This window comes from Lissotriton helveticus, chromosome 12 (genome assembly GCF_964261635.1).
Source record: "Lissotriton helveticus chromosome 12, aLisHel1.1, whole genome shotgun sequence".
Classification (NCBI taxonomy): Eukaryota; Metazoa; Chordata; class Amphibia; order Caudata; family Salamandridae; genus Lissotriton; species Lissotriton helveticus.
Window position 1 is genome coordinate 681311381 of NC_136073.1, and position 17568 is coordinate 681328948.

The 17568-nt window shown below is 42.2% G+C and overlaps 1 protein-coding gene across 4 annotated transcripts in view; it reads left to right on the forward strand.

The window, feature by feature from the left end:
- Positions 1–17568, forward strand: part of LOC144799177 (C-type lectin domain family 18 member A-like) — a 901971-nt gene that overhangs the window by 103589 nt on the left and 780814 nt on the right. Inside the window, exon 3 of one of the 4 annotated variants that reach the window (XM_078670425.1) lies at positions 16448–16534. The exons of the other annotated variants lie outside the window; for them this stretch is intronic. The gene's annotated coding sequence lies outside the window, so the exon portion shown is untranslated. The remainder of the gene's footprint in view (positions 1–16447; positions 16535–17568) is intronic. 4 annotated transcript variants of the gene reach the window in all.

The window sequence follows — 17568 nt, forward strand, 5'->3', positions numbered from 1 at the left end:
GTCACTTCTCTTTCGTAAATCGCCCTACAATATGCAAGTTGGGATTTATTTTTAGCTTTAACAACTAGCAGAAGCTCTGTCTTGGCCACCCTAAAGGATTTAGTATACCACTGGGCTTCCTTCTGGGGTTTAGGAGTACACTTAATGCCCTGCATCAAAGTGTCTCTTATTTAAGTAAATAGCGTTTCATGGGCTGTTTCCAAGTACGGGCCTCTCTCCAATGGAAGTAGACCAGCCAATATCACTAGCTGCTCCTTGGCATTGTTTACCACCTTCTTCAAGGCTCCTGGGTGTTTTTCAACCCATCCCCAACTGATAGCTTTTCCATTGTTGAAAAGCACCACATCCCCTAGTTGTGCATAGCCTTTGGTACGTGGGGCTTGAGCTAACAGGCCCAACATCGATAAACTAAGGGAATTATGATTGCTATTGATCCGTTCGACTTCTACCATATCATGCACGAGTGGCCATCCAGTCAAATTTATTAAGAAACAGTTGATCCGACTAGAATCGTCAGGTTGATTGTACGTATGGCTGCCCTTGCCATCCAACCTAGGTCTACTGTTTAGAGCCCTAAGGTAAAAATTTTGGGACAATGCCAACAGCTGTGCAGCCCTAGGTGTCCATTTCACTGTGGGAAGATCTATAGGAGGGATTTTCCATTTAGCATCCAGATCAGCTTTTAAATTTAAATGTGCAGGCACAAGTGGTTCAAACGTTATTGCAAGGGGTATGAGGGGCAACATGTAAACACAATAATTATAGGGTTTAAGTTTCTAAAACATTGAGTCCACATTGTAGTTTGTAGCTTTGGTGTGTCTTTATTACACAAGTGCTGGATTTTCATAAATGGACAGCCAACGCATTTCGCCCAAACATGGGCTTCTTCAGGGCGATTGCTTGGTGCTGTACTCTCGCCAAGGTTATAAAATAAGATCCGCAAATCTGTCCAGAAAGCCACCCCTTGCCTCTGACACAGACTAATCGCAGCAGAGACAGAGCACCCTGGTCGCTGACCCTCATCGGACCATGGGTTACCCTTAACTCAGGGAATATCTTCTTACAATTGCTATGTCCTGACGCGAACTGAACACATCGCCAAACCACCTGAAGGTCTTCCCCTGGGTGACAGGGTAGTGTCGATACAGAAAGAGGAGTACCCATTCTTAATGACCAGAGTTGTGCTCCAAGTCTCCTGGAAGAGAGAGATGTCATGGAGATCTATAAACTGCCCCCACTCAGAATCCCCAAGCTTAGGCCCAATACCAGCCACATTTCAAGAAAGGAAATTCCTCAAATTGGAGGTGGTAACTATGGAAGCTTCTTGTCCACCCAAGGCACTAGTCCTCTCCTGCATGTTTCCTCTAATCACCCATCGGAAGCCATTTGAGAGCTTGCACCCTCACTTCATATCAATTGGCTAGACACTCTTACGGTGGTTACTTTACGTTTTCCTTCAGGTATGTAAAGTTTGTATGAGCTTGCACTATCCATGGGGTCTAGATCTTGCACCCCATTCCCAAAGGAGTGATAGCCTACAGACGTTCCCTAAATATCAATAATGCCCAGTCAATCGATTTTGCCCAACCTGCCATACTCATGGGAGCTCTGATCTTCTGATCTTCGGGATTATAGGCAATCTGTTCCTTCCCTGTATTTAATATGTATTTGGGTGTTAGCAGTGCAGATTCTACGGGCATCCGTAGACTGAAGAACCATTCAGTGGTTGATGGTCTCCTGAGTCACTCTCACCAGATCACAGAGGATTCCAGGTATCACAATCTGCTCAACTCTCAAGATCTCGCTCTCCTAATGAGTGAGTGCCATTTTTTGACATTCTGAAACCAATTAATCACGTTATTGGTTAAGAAGTCCTGTCCTTCTCTATGTCTCTCTGTGACTTTGGGAATACGAGATAGGACGATCTGGGGCTGGTTTGTAAGTTGTGACTATATGAGCTGGGTCCCCCAAATACTAACCCTCCCTGCAACACTAACCCTCCCTGGCGATGATGATGGGGGGGGGGATGTATGCCTGGGACCTTATAATCCCTTATAGGTGCCATTGTATGAGTCTGAACTCCTTGTGATGTCACATCTTAGGTCACTTCTGCTCATATGCTCCCCACACACCCCTTCCTCCCTGGTGGAGGATATGAGTGTGCTGATGCACCCCTGAGCTCTCTAAGCAGTGATAGAAGAGAGTAACCAGATCGCAGATCCCCTTGATGTAAAGATCGAGGGGAGGGTTTCTAGTCGTAAGCCCCTGTGCTGGGTGGGGATTGAGATACCTTGGAGACATTACACCCCAATATACACATCGGTCTGTGTGACCGGTATAGGGCCAGGGCACAAGTCCTAAAAAAAGAAGTGGGGGGGGGGGGGGGGGGGGGTGCTGACGTCACGACAGGAAGTGATGTCACAAAAGGTGGCTTGCACCATCAGACTCATTGCCTCCCCTCGCTCACCCCTTAGATGCGATTGCATCAGAGAAGCCAGCGCGTGTGCAGCGTTCTGAATGGGCTCCGATCTCGCCCCAGAGAGGCCAAAGAGTGAATGTGTGGCTCCGTTTGCTCCAGTTATCGAGTTCCCGGTAAAAAAAAGTGGGGGACACCGTCCACCCGCGAGGTACCCTGACTCGAGCCCTGTATAGGGCTCTTATGCAACATCACCTTATGAATCTTCCCCTCCAAACCTTTTATAACCAATATCAGATCTTATCATGGCACAAGTCCTAAAAAGAGAGGTGGGGGGACACTGTCACCGGAAGTGACGTCACAACAGGAAGTGACGTCACGAAAGGTCGCTTGCACCATCGGGTTCATTACCTCCCCTCCTCACCCATTAGATGCGATTGCACCTGAGGAGTCAGCGCGTGAGCAGCGTGCTGTGAGCTCCGAGCTCCTCGTCCCAGAGACACCAAACTGTGAAGTCCAGCTGTTTGGCAGGGGGGACGGCATCCACCCGGTAAAATAAGTGGGGGGACGCCATCCAGCTATGGCCAGTCCGGGCCTGACCCCGACTCGAGCCCTGGATCTTATACCTCTTCCTTCAGGCCCACAATCATCTCCAACAATGTATCTGCATCGATGAGTGTCCTATGCACCTCTTGGTGAAGAAGAGTAGCCCTCTTCTCCCAACCCATACTCGTCATACCCTTGCATACTTAATATAGAAAATCTGTTTTCAGATATAACAGCCTATTGGCTAGAATCGGCGTCGTTTTCTCATTGGCCTGGTGTGCGATAGCTGGGGTCCAACAGTTTTTCACAGGAATTCAATCAAGGGTATTCCTTAATAAACACATCTGGCACCTTCTTCCTTGATTGGACCGGGCGATTTTGGATGCAGTGGAGGGGTTTAGTATCTCCTCAACTTCTCCCAATATGTCATCAGTTCTGGTCATCACACAGTTTCTCCTTGCTGATTTCAAACTTTCCTTTGCTATCAGAGAGCTAAAGGCAAAAGCAGCAGTCTTCCTTTTGCCAATTATCTGGGTTTAACGCTGGGGTTCTGTACGAGAAAGGATATCGGCCAGGCAGCATGCGCTATCAAAATGTAATTCGCCCGTAAATGGGAACTAGATAGTAGCAGTACATTTTGGGCGTGAAGTTAGAGGGTTGGGCTGGTCCGCCCTCGGCCGAGGCGTGTCCTGCGCAGTTGGGAAGCCGCTGAGGTGGGGTAGACCCGCCTATGGCCAACGTCGCGGTACTTGCGTCTCCAGGCGTGGGAATTTCTGGGAGGTGTAGTCTGCCCTAGCAGACTCCCATACTTGGGATCATGACCCCCAGCGGAGGTCCCACGCAGCAGGGAAGCCGGCGGTGCTAAAGTCGCTCGTCGGGGGTTGGCCCTCCCGCTGGGCAACGTCGCGATACTCGCGCCTCCAGGCGCAGGGATTTCTAGGAGCTGTTGTCTCCCCCCAGGCAGCAGCCACCAACACACGAAGGCACGGCCCCAAGCTGTCCAGGTCTAAATGGCCCTGTGAGTACATACAAAACTTTGTAGCAGTCTTTTCTCAATGCTTTTTTTTCTCTTCATCCCTCCAGCCCATTTTTGCTAAGTCATGAACCTGTTACCCTCTTTTTGATACGAACCCTGGCCCAAGGGCTCACAAAGCTATTATATATATATGTGTCACAACCACAGGTAGTAGGGGCTCCTACATCTATGTGGTTGCCAACTAAACAAGGTTTCTTTAAATGTACAACCTGCCGGGCCTGTAATTTTGGTGTAAACACTACTAAGTACAACACCCCTTTTAGTGATGGTGAACACAAGATTAAAGGCAATTATGATTGTCGTACGGAATTTGCTGTATATATACTTACATGTACGTGTGGGCTCAGATATGTGGGCAGCACTATCAAACCAGTGCATGTAAGAATATTGCAGCATATACGAGCGATCATCAATAGTGACCCCACCTACCCGGTAGCAAGGCATTTTAAAGCAATACATGACAAAAATATTAATTGCTTAAATTACTTTGTCATTGATGCGGTACCGGTACCCAAAAGAGGTGGAGACAGGGAAAAGCTTTTAAGGCAACTGGAGACGAAATACATTTTAAATCTGAACAGTAAGTCTCCAAATGGACTAAATAACACGGAAGACATGCACACGTTCCTATGAAAACTAATAAGTACACAGCAGAATACGGCAATAGTGAAATCAGATTTTTATGCAAATGCAGAAGTCAATCTCTCATTCCTAAGAAATTTTAAATACACTTACATTTTATCCATTATTTGTATATGCACAGAGCACTTTTTTGGACTAAATACAGATAACGTATGTGGTTTTGGGCCCGCGCTCGGTCCCAGAATCATAGAAAGTTATAGAATACTAAGTATGCTATATTAATTTTTTGGTGTTGAGGATAGTTTTCGATAGGCATTTTGCACATATAGGCGGAGGTTCCTCTATGTACTGTATTTGCGTAATTTTGCACATGTTTGGTTTTAAAGCATTTTATGCTGTTATTTCTTTAATAATTTGGTATTTTAGAAATTTATAATGAACCAATACGCAAGTTTGCACAACAGTAGATTGTTTTTTAAGCATTTAAAGCTGCTATATTTAATTATCTAAAATGAAATGAATTTTAGATTGTTTTAAATAATGTAAATACCATGAAATTGCATTTGCTCATATTTATTGTTTATTTAATATTTATGGCATATATTTTGCACATTCATGTAAAACGATCAATTATCAATGCCATTGAGAATATATAACAAAATGGAATTTTGTAAAGCATACATAAGAAGAAAAATGTATTGTCCTAAATAGTATTTCTTCACTTGTTATCACCACGTGGTGTAAATGGCTGCAAAAATTAAAAGTATTTATTGTGGAAGGCTACTGCATGGTCGCTATGTGATCAGGGTTACTTGGTAACCGAAACGCGTCATGCCAGAGAAGGATCGTGAGAAGAGAAAATAAAACTTCCTGAAATATTTACTTGCTGCGTGGTGGTCCGTTTTTCTGTGGTGTAAGCACGCCAGATACAGAATCTACAAGGATATATATATATATATATATATATATATATATATATATATATAAAATTGAGGGGCACGGATGAGCACTGATTATTTTGGCATGTAAAGGAATAGTTCAAAGTTCACCATGAATTTCCCTGTGTCTGCACTCTCCCTCCCTCTCGTTAGTTTAAAGTATCTTAAGCTAGATTATCATTTTTCTTGATTTCAGCCTTTCGTCTGCAAAACTACAAATGCCTTGGATTGATCTCAAGGGGGACCATGTTTTTGGCTGTGTTGTTCTTTAGGTTTCTCTGCCTCTCTCCAGTTGTAGATAGGCTCTGCTATTTGAGCTGATAGTGCCTTACAATGTTGGTCACGTGTTGTCTAAATTTTGGGATTTCAGTTGTCAGTGACGCTTCCCCACCTGAATCTGTACCGATACTGCGGATAGTATTTGCTTTTAGAAGCATGACTGTCCCCTTGGCTTTTGACTTCACAGCAAAAAAATGCTGGTTCGATTTAGCCTGCACCAAAGCGAAAACAGCCCTCGTAAATGCCTTAAAAAACTCTCCCTAGAGATTATCTCAAGATTCGTTCACTATGTAATGAGTATAAGTCATACAGTAGGGGAGGGTGAAAGATCTGAGAGCACAGGCGTTGGAAGACCTTGAGCAAGCAGCCAGTTCTGGCAGCAGCAAAGACTTCTGGGAAGTTGTAAACGCAACTTATTTTAAAGACATTAGTGACCCCGCACTAGATGTACACGTAGACGAAGAGGCATGGATGGGACATTTCGAAGGAATCTCTGGGCTACCAACTCCTCCACCTATATTAGTGCCCCCCCCCCCCCCAGAAATTTCACCGCAGGAAGGATTAACCTTCACTGTATCTGAGGTTCGAAAGGCACTAGAATCTTGTACCCCCGGTAAGGCTCCGGGGCCGGACGGCGTACCAATTGACTTCTTTCAATACGATTATGATATGTGGGCCCCCTTACTCACAAACATCTTTAACAGCATTCTGATAGTAGGTCCACCACCATCATGGAACCAGAGTGTAATTGTTCCGATTTACAAAAAAGGGGATAGGGGGTCCCCGAAGAATTACCGCCCCATATCCTTGCTTGATACCACTGCTAAACTAATGGGGCGGGTCTTACTGGCTAGATTGGAGGATTGGGCGGACTCGCATAACATAATCATGAAGGCACAGTATGGGTTCCGAAGAGGTATGGGGACAATTGATCGGTGCCTAAAACCTCTACCTAACCATAGGGAAATACTCGAAGGCTAGAAACGGAAGCTATATATGGCTTTCATGGACTTAACATCAGCCTTCGAGTGCATGTCACATTCTAGGCTATGGTCCATGATAGAGGTTATGGGCATAGACCCGCCGATCATTGGGTTTATCTGCCAGCTATATGCCAATGCTACTGCCTGTGTAAGGTATGGTAGAAAGGGGGAGTGCACTCGTCATTTCAAAATCAAAAAGGGAGTTAGACAGGGGTGTGTTCTCACCCCGTTTCGATTTTCAATCTATACGAATGGAGTCGAGTCCTCCCTGTCTGCTCTTTCATTGGATGTGCTAAAATTTGATCAAACCCCCCTCCCGATTCTGGAATACGCCGATGGAGTGGTACTGATGGCAAGAACTGAGTTGGCCTTACAAAAACTAATCAAAGCTTACTCCATCTTTATGGCTTCCCTTGACCTGAAAGTCAATGAAACAAAATCATTTATAATTGTGGCCGGAGAGGCTAGAGGTGAGAAACATCCCCACTTCAAGAAGGAGGGCAAGGAAATTAAGGTGGTGGACTCCTTTTCATATCTAGGAGTGCTCTTTGACAAGGACCACTCCAGGTCTAAATTAGTAAAAACAAGAGGCCAGGGCATGCAAAGAAGCCTCAACACTGTTAAGAGATTTGCAAAAAAGCTGGGCGTAAGCCCATTGGACGCTGTTAAAAACATATATTTAGCTAAAGTAAAGTTTAATATTTATTTATTTTAACCAATGTAAACATGTGTTCAATAACTTGAAATTATTTTATATGAGCTGTTGTGCTTTTATGGTCTATTTACAAAAGATCGAATAAAGCTGTGTGACTGACTGACTTCAGATTAGCGATTAATGTTGCTGGTTATTTTGTGGCCATGAAGAGGTCTCCTCATTTTCTAGATTCTTGAGAGACATATACTCAGAGTCTTTCACAGGGACAATTTCAGTGATATCTTTTGTGACTTATTAACTTCCTTAGCAGGTAAAAGCTACTCAATTTCTTGTTCCGCTGAGGTATTCTATTACAGTTGCCTCTGCCTTTTTTGCCGCCCTTCCATAATGTGCTATACATTGAGTCATACACTTTGTAGCAGAGGGTAGAACTTCACAAAGGCCCTCAAGTATATCCTCTACGTTTGACAATTTACATTTTGGGGTGTGGCTTTTCTTATCCCCTTCATGCAAAATATGATGTTGTCTTTGCGGAGGTTCACTCTCCATATCGGGTAGAGGATTTGCCTTTGCTTGAGAGTTCTTCTCACCGGGTGAGAATTTTGAAATCAGTGCTAATTGTTACGCGGACAGCTCAATGCTTTAACCACCTAATCATCTTCAGAACTGAATAGTAGTGATGCCTTTTTCAAAGACTGAACAGTGCTTGTATAGGGACTAACAAGAGACCACCTTGCAATATATTACGGGTGTCCTGGAATTAACCAGCATGTATGATAATTTTTTTATTCAGAATCTCCCTTAGACTGTGTATAATGTATGCTAATACAGATATCCCCTTACCTTTCCACCTGCATCCCCTTCCCTCATAACATCTACTGAGGGCCATCTATTGCGATATTTTTCCTACCGTAAATCATTTAAAATGTAACATTGTAATGTACTTTGCATGAAGAGCTATCAGTAGTAGTAGTAAGACCTGATTGAGCATTTTTACACAACTTAGGTGGAATTGGTGTACACTCCCAAGAGTCCGTAGAGTCTGCTTCTTTGGTGGCAGAAGTTGGCATTCATCTCAGAGGAGAGTTTTAAGCTGGTTTCTTTTATGCTCTCTTTATTTGCTTACTACGGGTCACTTCTGTTGCTTGCGCTGTTTATGCACAGTCGTACCTGGAAAGAGTTAGGCTGGTAATCAATGAGATAGAGTTGTGGAGTTTTGGGTAATGCTGAATGAATCCCTGAACTAATTCAAAGTAGGGTTTATTGTTACTGCTCTTGCAGCAGATTCTCATAGATTAATCCTGGGTTCCAAAGTCTGCTTGATTGTCTTTTGAGTTCCTTCAATTTCAAGATATTCTGCTGGGCCCATTGGCATCAGTTTCAGATGCGCTGTCATGCTTGGGCTATACTGTTGGAAGTATGTAATTCTCCTTGCGTTCCTTCAATTTCAAGAGATTCTGCTGGGTTTAGCTTCCCTTTCAGATGCGCTGTCATGCTTGGGCTATACTGTCGGAAGTATGTAATTCTTCTCTAGTTACACCTCCTGCCATCAGCAGGGTTTGTAAGAATAATTGTCTGTACACTCAGGATTTCTTTGACAATTTGAGTTTTAGGGAAGAAGTTATTTCTCAGACCGCCTGTCCCAGATTTGAACAAACACATCTTGATGCACAGGGGAGCTGGAATTCTGTATGTGTCCAGAGAACCCAGAAAGGTTGATCTGCAGTGTAAACCACCACCCTACAGTAGTTAATGCAGTCACTACATTTATCCAGTGGCGGCTGGTGACATTTGAAAGTGTTGAGGCGTAAAATGTCGGGATGGGGGTCCTATAGCAAGCAAGCCCAACATTTATAAGAGGCTTTCTCCACCCAAGAAAATGTTGAAAAAAAGAGTGAGCAAATGATGCATTTTCTAGCAAAGCTGAGAAAGCAAGAAGGTTAATATGGCGATTGTAAAAGTGTAGTTATGACATCAATAAAGAGATTTCATATGATAATGACGTAGGTATATCTCTCAGATTTCTTTGTTTATTGATATAGCTTTACAAAGGAAATCTGCTGAGGAAATGCAAGTTATTGTGATTTGTCGGACTGGATACAGAGACAGCAAGAAATAAATATGAAAAGGCAGTAGGGCATCCTTCAAGGCACTATAAGTCTCATTCAGGGGATGAAGACATGTTAGGATCAGCTCAGGCCACTGGCAACAGAAAACTGTCTTGGCTGATGCCTTGGGTTACTCTGGTCACGAGGTGACAAAGATGGTACCAAGGAGCATACAGATTGGAGAATTTCAGACTTAGGATAAGTAAGAAAAGAACAATAGAGAACTGTCAGGGAGTAATAGGAACAGGCCCTGCTCCTCAATGGCAGATGCAACTAACCGGGAGAGGCTGTAATGAAAAGTAAATGCTAACAGCAAGACAGTATTGCATACAAATCAGGGCCCTTGGCGGCAACAGGAAAAAATACTTCAACAATATAATAAATAAACCCAAGTCTGCAACATCAAAATACAAAGCACCCTGCCTAGTCTTTTTATGGCAGCCAGTCAAGGTGCCGCCACCCTGCCCACACTCCTGAAAAAGGCTGCGTCCGTTTTATGTCCTAGTGTACAATTGAAATGGATAAAATCAAGGCATGAGTGACCATGAAAATATGTGGTCTGGTGCATGACAAATGTATATGGTGAAAGTATATGTTTACTCCTGACTTACCAGGTGTAAGAAACACTTGCAGATAAAATTAAGGTTGTCCTATTCATGTGTCCTATGCTTTATAACTTTTTACATGTAGCTGTTGTGTCAAAATGCAAGAAAGTATTTAATTGCGTTGGTAGGAAAGCAACCGTTTAATGCACGCAGAGAAAGTAGTTAACCAATATGAGCTGTTTTGGAGGGGCAGCCAGTAAGGGGAGAAACTGCAGATAAATGCATCTTTGGAGAAAGCAAGGCCGTCTGCTCAATGATTGGTGAGGGCTCATGCTGTTTGTTGACAGTCACTGCTCCCTCTGAAAACACCCAAATAGTGTTTATTGAATTAGGGTGCCAACCTTCATTGCTCTGGAGACGGCCTTGCCTCTGACCTGCAGTTATCCTTCATTTAATTTTTTTCTTTGCTCTGCTCGTTTTCCAAAATTGAGAGATGGCATAATTTAATGATAAGCATCAGGATCAAACCCCTCATCTTTCAGATAAGGCTTTTGCTCCCCTGAACGAAATTTTCCTATAAATATTCACTGTCAAGCTAATAATTACATCTGACTCGGCCGAAGCAGATGCCTGCACTCCGGAATGCCCAGGCAGGCACTGTGGAAATCGCAGAAATTACCGTTAGCATAGACTGAAGCCATTTTCTTTGTGGTATCCATTTTAGTTAGCCATGTGTTAGCCATGTGCTTCTTCCGTCTTCACTGTTGCCTTCTTTTTTATTGTGCTTGAGTCATCAACTATAGTTAACTTTTTCAGTACTGAGCCAGAGCACTGCGCATGCCCAAAAAGGCCTGTAGCTGCTAGAATGCACCTGTCTTAGACGAAAACTATTACTGTCAGGCTGTTTTAACTGATGTAAGCAGAAATTTCTCCCCTCCCTCTTTGCTGACCAAGACATATTTGTATGCCCATGTTAGTCAATAACTATTCCTGCATATGCCTGTACCTCCTCTTTGAGTCTCCATGCTTACTCAGCGGTAAACTGAGTATATAAGGCCCATGGCCTCTGTATTCTTTGGACCATCTCATACAGTGCCCAAGGGTGTTGTATAGATGTAGTCCCACTCATGAGAGGTTGATAAATCTATTTCTTTGATATTACAGCTTCCGTGCCTATCTTTTCTTTGTTGGGTTAAGAACCAGTGGACAGATGAGGGTGAACCCCTGCACAAGTGAGCCCCTAAAAAGGCTAATTTCCACAAATTGGCACCCAATGTGGGACTCATCGGAGACGCGGCTATCCAAGGCAGTGGTCTTGATGGAAGACAGGAATCTACTGAGGAGGTACTCTGCACAAGGAGAAACTTTGTCTTTGCAGACCAACTTGTTTTCCGGTTTCCCCGATCTGACCCTCCTGGTGTTGGCCGGTCCCGACTGAGCTCTCCCTTGTTTTTTTCCCACTGACCATTAGCCTAGTTTAGCCCAGAGCTTGGCAGGTGGAGTTTGGAGACTTTGGTTTGGTAAGGTCGCTTAAGCAACACTCTTGTTTTGGATTTGCGTGGCCAAGATTCTGGTTTTGTTTTGTTTGTATATTGCAATTTACATAGGCAGGTAAAGAGGAGATGTTTTGTCTCTAATCTTGATATATTTGGGATAAGTACTATATTTGGGATAAGTACTACTTTAGTTATAATATTCTATTCTGTTATAATATTTTTGGCATGCCTGCTCCTAGCACACTTCGTAGAAAGTGTTGCTGTTTTGGAGGTACCAATATGGATCTAGAAAGTACTCAGCCGGCTCCCCTAGAAGGGGCACTTAATAAGTTTATGTATGTTAAACGGTATTTCTTCGATAATATATAGTACACTGTGGAATGAACATATAAGAACAAGGCCTTATGATATTTGTAACATGGAACAGTCTTTGGGCTGTTTACTTGTCTTGGTGCAGTCTCTGGACTGCTTTTCAGAGCTCTTTTGTTTGTAAATATGATTTACAATTGGTTTGGTTTGAGTACAGTCTGTGGGTTGCCTCTTCTTTTTGTTCTAGTGTTAATTTGTGGTTTGTGTGTTTGCGTGTCGATGAGGTTTGTGGACTGACACCGGTGGTGATGCTTGTGAAGTACTTGCTTGAGTGAGTAGTTACTGTACTTTTTGTGTAAGGATGGCTTGCCTTTGCAAACTGTGTTGTGTGTTATGAGTGTGTGGCCCCTTCTTGAAAATCTCTGGAAAGAGCTCAATTTGGTTTGTCGTCATTGTGTTCTGCAGAGGCCATTGGAAGAATTAAACTTTAAATTTCAAGGAATTATTTATATAAAATATGTTAACAGCTGCACGCTACTTTAGAGAGTAAAAGCAGTAACAAAGTATAGATGTGTGAACGTTCACCTATTATATTGCCACAATGGTAAAAAACTAGAATTAAAACTCAATAGGAAAAAGTAGGCCTCACAGAAAACAAAAAATGAATTTGCGTGTTGTACACAACTAGGACTCAATACAAAATGTTAAAGCATCATCCTTAGATGCATTATATTAAATATTAAAAGGCATTCACATTTTTTGAGTAATTGGTTGCTGCTAAAATAAAAGCGTCCTTATTTTACGACACTGCAGATAGATTTTGACTGGCTTGGAATGCCTGGTTTTTAACTAAGCCTCACTCCCAGCACCAGAAAGAGAACTTTTAACAGCTGCTCTATTTGTCTGTCCAGAGGAAGCTGTCTGTCAGAGCAGAGGTCATAAAACACAGCTGACGCAGTGGCAACTAGGTTTTAAAGCACGTCCATTAAAGACTACTAATTTTGAAAGTTCAAAATACAGCTTCATTATTGTGGATAAAAGAGAAAGGATAAAAGTAAGGATTTTCTTTCTTGTTGCTTTTCTAAAACGCACATCTGTGTATCTGATGGTAAATGATTACTGCTTTTTAAAAGACAAAGTGAAACACATTTTCTGTGATTCAGTAAAGCTCCTGTGCTTAGTTTCAAAGGAAGTTTTGTAAGTTTTATAAATAAATGCATTTAAAGACAAAAGGAAAGGAATTAGACTTGCTTTTCATATGTAGAAAAAAATGAAAGGGTTAGTGATCATTATTTATTTTTAAAAAAATGACTACATGAAAAAAAAAATTAAAAGTTATTGCACTAAAATCGTTTTTGCATTATTGTGATCTTTATAATGTCTAATAAATTCACTGTGAAAATTGAATAATATTCAGCACTGTAGAAAATTACCCCCTGCAAAGTATGTATTCAGATTTTAATGTGCACATTAAGATTTCTATCTCCAACTGGTTAAAATATGTTGTTGCACCACATTAAAAGGTTGAATATTAGTTTATCTAATAACACCAATATTACTGTCTCTTAGTGACAAACTTAAAATGTAGTATGGCCTAATGACTGCAGTGTCAAATACAAAGGCTATTAAAAGTAATGCAAAGAGTTGCTTTAGAGACATGTGAATTACATTGCGCGCCTAAATGCACGATAGTTCTGAGCGCATTATGGCTTTCTGAAAGCTGAAATTTTGAGCAAGTTCTTTCGGTACTAGAAAAGCACAGTGCACAAAAATAAAAAAAATAATAAGGCAGCAAAAGTTGCATCCTACCTTTAAAACTATCAACACGCAGGCACGGAGCAGGGATGCCCTTCAGTCATGCTTCTCGAGAGTTACTTTGAATTGTAAAGGCCGCATGGGAATAGCCTTGCTCAGACAGGGGACAACAGGTTTAAGGGTCAGAGGCCAAGTTCTGTATTTAGAACTGACCACCACTCATGAAAGCAAAATATCCACACAGGGAGTTTTGGAGCATTTTTTTAAATCTAACAGTGTGTGATTTCTACATTACACTATAAAAGCATCACAGCGTTTTTTGATTTGTACATGTACATATATAATTGTGTAAATGCAAGTTGTACATTTAGTCTTTAGCCCTTGTAGTAGTAATGCAAATAAATAAGTAAACAGGGCTGTATTTGATTGAGCGGGGAACATATTCCTTCTCAGCAGATTTGCTTCTATTTTGGTCTACAGCAAATAACACAGGTTAAGCAAATGCAAACTTCAGTGCCGCTTGTTCAACACAGGAAAAACATACATATAAGGTAAGTATACTTGTAAAGCGCACTGTTACTCCATCTCGGAGTGTCCTGGCGCTGTATACCGCTGGGGAACCCGTCCTGGCTTTCCCTGTGAGATGGTCCCTCCTGGGCACCTCCAAGGTGAAGCCAGGCATCCCCGGCGCTGATGGGGCTTGTAATGTTTTTTTTTTTTTGGTGGGGGGGGTTTAAATGTTTTTATTGATTTTGCAGTTTAAACAGAGCACATCATAAGCAACAATCCATCCTTATAATCTTTAGTACATGCTGACGACAGTCAACCTGCTTGTAATGTTGAAGAGTAGTTTAACAAATTAATTTCTTTGTATTAATTAAATTTCCTGAATCGAACATTGTAGGATAAAACACTATAGGTAATGTAAACTTTGCTCTAATGATGTCTGAGGCTATAATGTGCCTAGGAAAATGAGGGTCGAAAAAATTCTCAATTCGTGTTAATAATATTTAGGAAATCGTCATTAGTAATTTAACTACATTTAAGAAATGGAAGAATTTACTTTGTTGTTTCAATGAACTTATGGCCTTGATTAAGCCTTCTTGGAACAAGATTGGATACCACAGACCTGTTTTAGGTAACATTAGCTAAAGGAAATATTGCATATTCTGTTAGGAGCAGATGGGGATATCATTGTTTTCTTGAGAAATAATTCCAGTGTAGGAGATATGCAGGGTAGGGTTTATCCAATTGAATAACATTATCAAGGGGCAGGAGCGTCTGTGGGCCATGTGCCAAGAATAGCTCTGCCATGCATATAGAAATATTGATTTGCACTTAAAAATGTTGTGCTAGGGCCAGATAAAAAGGCCCTGAAATAAAGTTTGCATTAATGCGCTATTATGTTACACAGCTCAATAAGCTAAAGGAATTGGTAGTTGGTCATTAGATTAATGTTTTCTAGTTAGCCCAATGTGCTTGTACACCAAAGTTTAGAAAGTGTTACAGTCCAATAATATTGGACATGGCCTCTTTGGTGTGGTTTCTCCTAGTTATCCATCTCCTACAAGTCTGTCCGTGCCCAGCTGCCAAAAGGGGTGTGTATTGTCGACTGGAGGTCACCTGCTTAGGTTACCTGCTGTCAAAGGGGGGGAGGAGACTTGTAAGACATTGTCCTTTTTCTTGTTTTTTGTGCCTATTATGTGTATTATTGTGAGCTATTCTGCATGGAAAGTACGCAGGGCAGCTTGTTGTTGTGTTCTCTCTCTCTCTCGCTCTCTTGAGCTTGTTTAAGCTGCCTAGGAACGGCTATGAGACAATTGGTTGGGCTCGCTTTAGTCATTCATTTCACAACATGCTGTGCATATGTTCTTAAATAAATAGAGACAAAGCACCTCACCAGTGCACGTTTAATTGGATATTAAGTAATACTGTTTGAACAACTTGTTAGAATTAACCAAATGAATAAATAAATGACATGTTACTGCCCCTCCTGTCTGTAAACTGATGTAATATGGATAAGGATGAAAGGATGGCTAGAATAGACTGATGTTCCCTTATTTGACCTTTAAGGGGAACTATATGTGGGTAGTTTTTGTTCCAAATTCGCAGGTGGGAACACCATTATTGTTGATGTTATTATAGCACTACATAAGTCGCAGAGGTATCACGAGTCCCTCATTAGTTAGTTCATATAATTGAGCTGACAACTCTTGCTAGAGCTGGTAACTAGGTTTCTCCCCTGAATATGATATTACGTGGCCCAGATCATGAAAAGTATGATACATATGTGACACAATGCTAGGAAAGAAGCCCATATGCCCTTGGCACACATTTTTAAGAACAACATATTCTTTGCTTGTTTTCTTCTTTGCCACAACAAGTTCTGCTGGAGAGATGTATGTACTTACTATGTTAGGACTAATTGATCAGTTATTCATGTAATACAGATCTCTGTTACATTCACAGTTTTAGAGTTTCCCGCTACACCTATAATATGAGAGCATGGTCATAAAGCGCAAAACATTGTTGCTCTTACATAAGGAAAATAATTCTAGAAGTGTCCACAGTCCTGTACAATAGTGATAAAAAATCACAAGTAGAAGAAGTGTTGTGAACTATATGATTTATGGAACACAAGCTTGTTAACACAAGAAACACCAAATAATAGTTGTTTTGGAATTCCTTTTCTTTGAGGTTCTTCAGAAAAACAATATGGTGGCGTCTGAAATAGAATATCCTCTTTTGATTGATTATTTGTATGTTGTGTCTAAAGATTTTTGTTCTGTTTACTAACAGATATCTGCTGCCTTACAACAATTGCCAGAGGGGTCTGGACATCAGATCCAGCCTGGGGAGTCAGCACCAGTCCAGCTTGGAGCGGAGGTAATGGGAACCAGCACAAGCGTTGCTGGCAACTATAACAGCTGTGAAGGTGGAAGACCGGAAGAAGCATATACCCCTGCCACAGCTATACGACTCTTGGGCGAAAGACGGGGTCACAAATCAGGATGGAGAGCTGATTCCTTGCTTTGTCCCTTTTTTACTGATGCCCAGCTGAGAGAGGCACAGACCGTTAACAAGAGCAAGGAGGTTTTGTTTGAGGTGACCCCCCTCTGAAACAAGGGTTGCTTTGGATCAGTGCATCAGGTTTCTGAGTTTCGGTCCCCAACTGAAAGCAGGTCTGCACCTTTGTTGATAAGAAGGTGCCTGGGCACACTGGGTACAATCTGCGGTCCGACGAAAGAGCAGTGCGCCAGCGGAGCAACACAGGAGTTAGGGAAGGACTTGAGTTCAGGGTACAGGTGCTGTGCCTTTATTGCCTGTTAGATCAGAGTGGAGAATACTGATGTACTGCCTGAGAGACTGGACAGGATCATTGAGAGTATTCGCTCCGGAGGGTGATTGCACTATCCTGAAAGAAAGTTTTCCCTCAGCCTGGGCCGTGATTGTTTTTCCTGAGTTGCAAGTTGTGCAGCTCCACCATAGGCGAAGTGAACATTTGATGAACGATAGGAGCCTGCCTGTGAGGCTCAGATGGACACAGGGAGAAGACTCCCCTCTGGCTGGTTGTACAGCAGCTTCAATTCCCCAAGTACTTTTTTGTTAGCAATGTACCCCTTTGGTCGTCCCATTTTTGAGGAGGAGCAGCCCTTTGCAGCTCCTTGTCCTAATTCCCATGGCCCTGTTTGGTCCTCCTGGTCCCCCAACACAAAGATTGTTTTTGTGACAATTATTGTATTCGTATTCGGAATATTGTTGTTTCTGCAAAAAAAAATGGTGTGCAGTCTTTGATGAATACTACTCCGCTCCCCCCGAACATATCATTGGTACCCTAGCCCTCATAAAGAAGAACACCGGAAGGTCTATCAATTTCCACAGCACTAGGACTTCACTGAGCCACCCGGGCACACATCCTA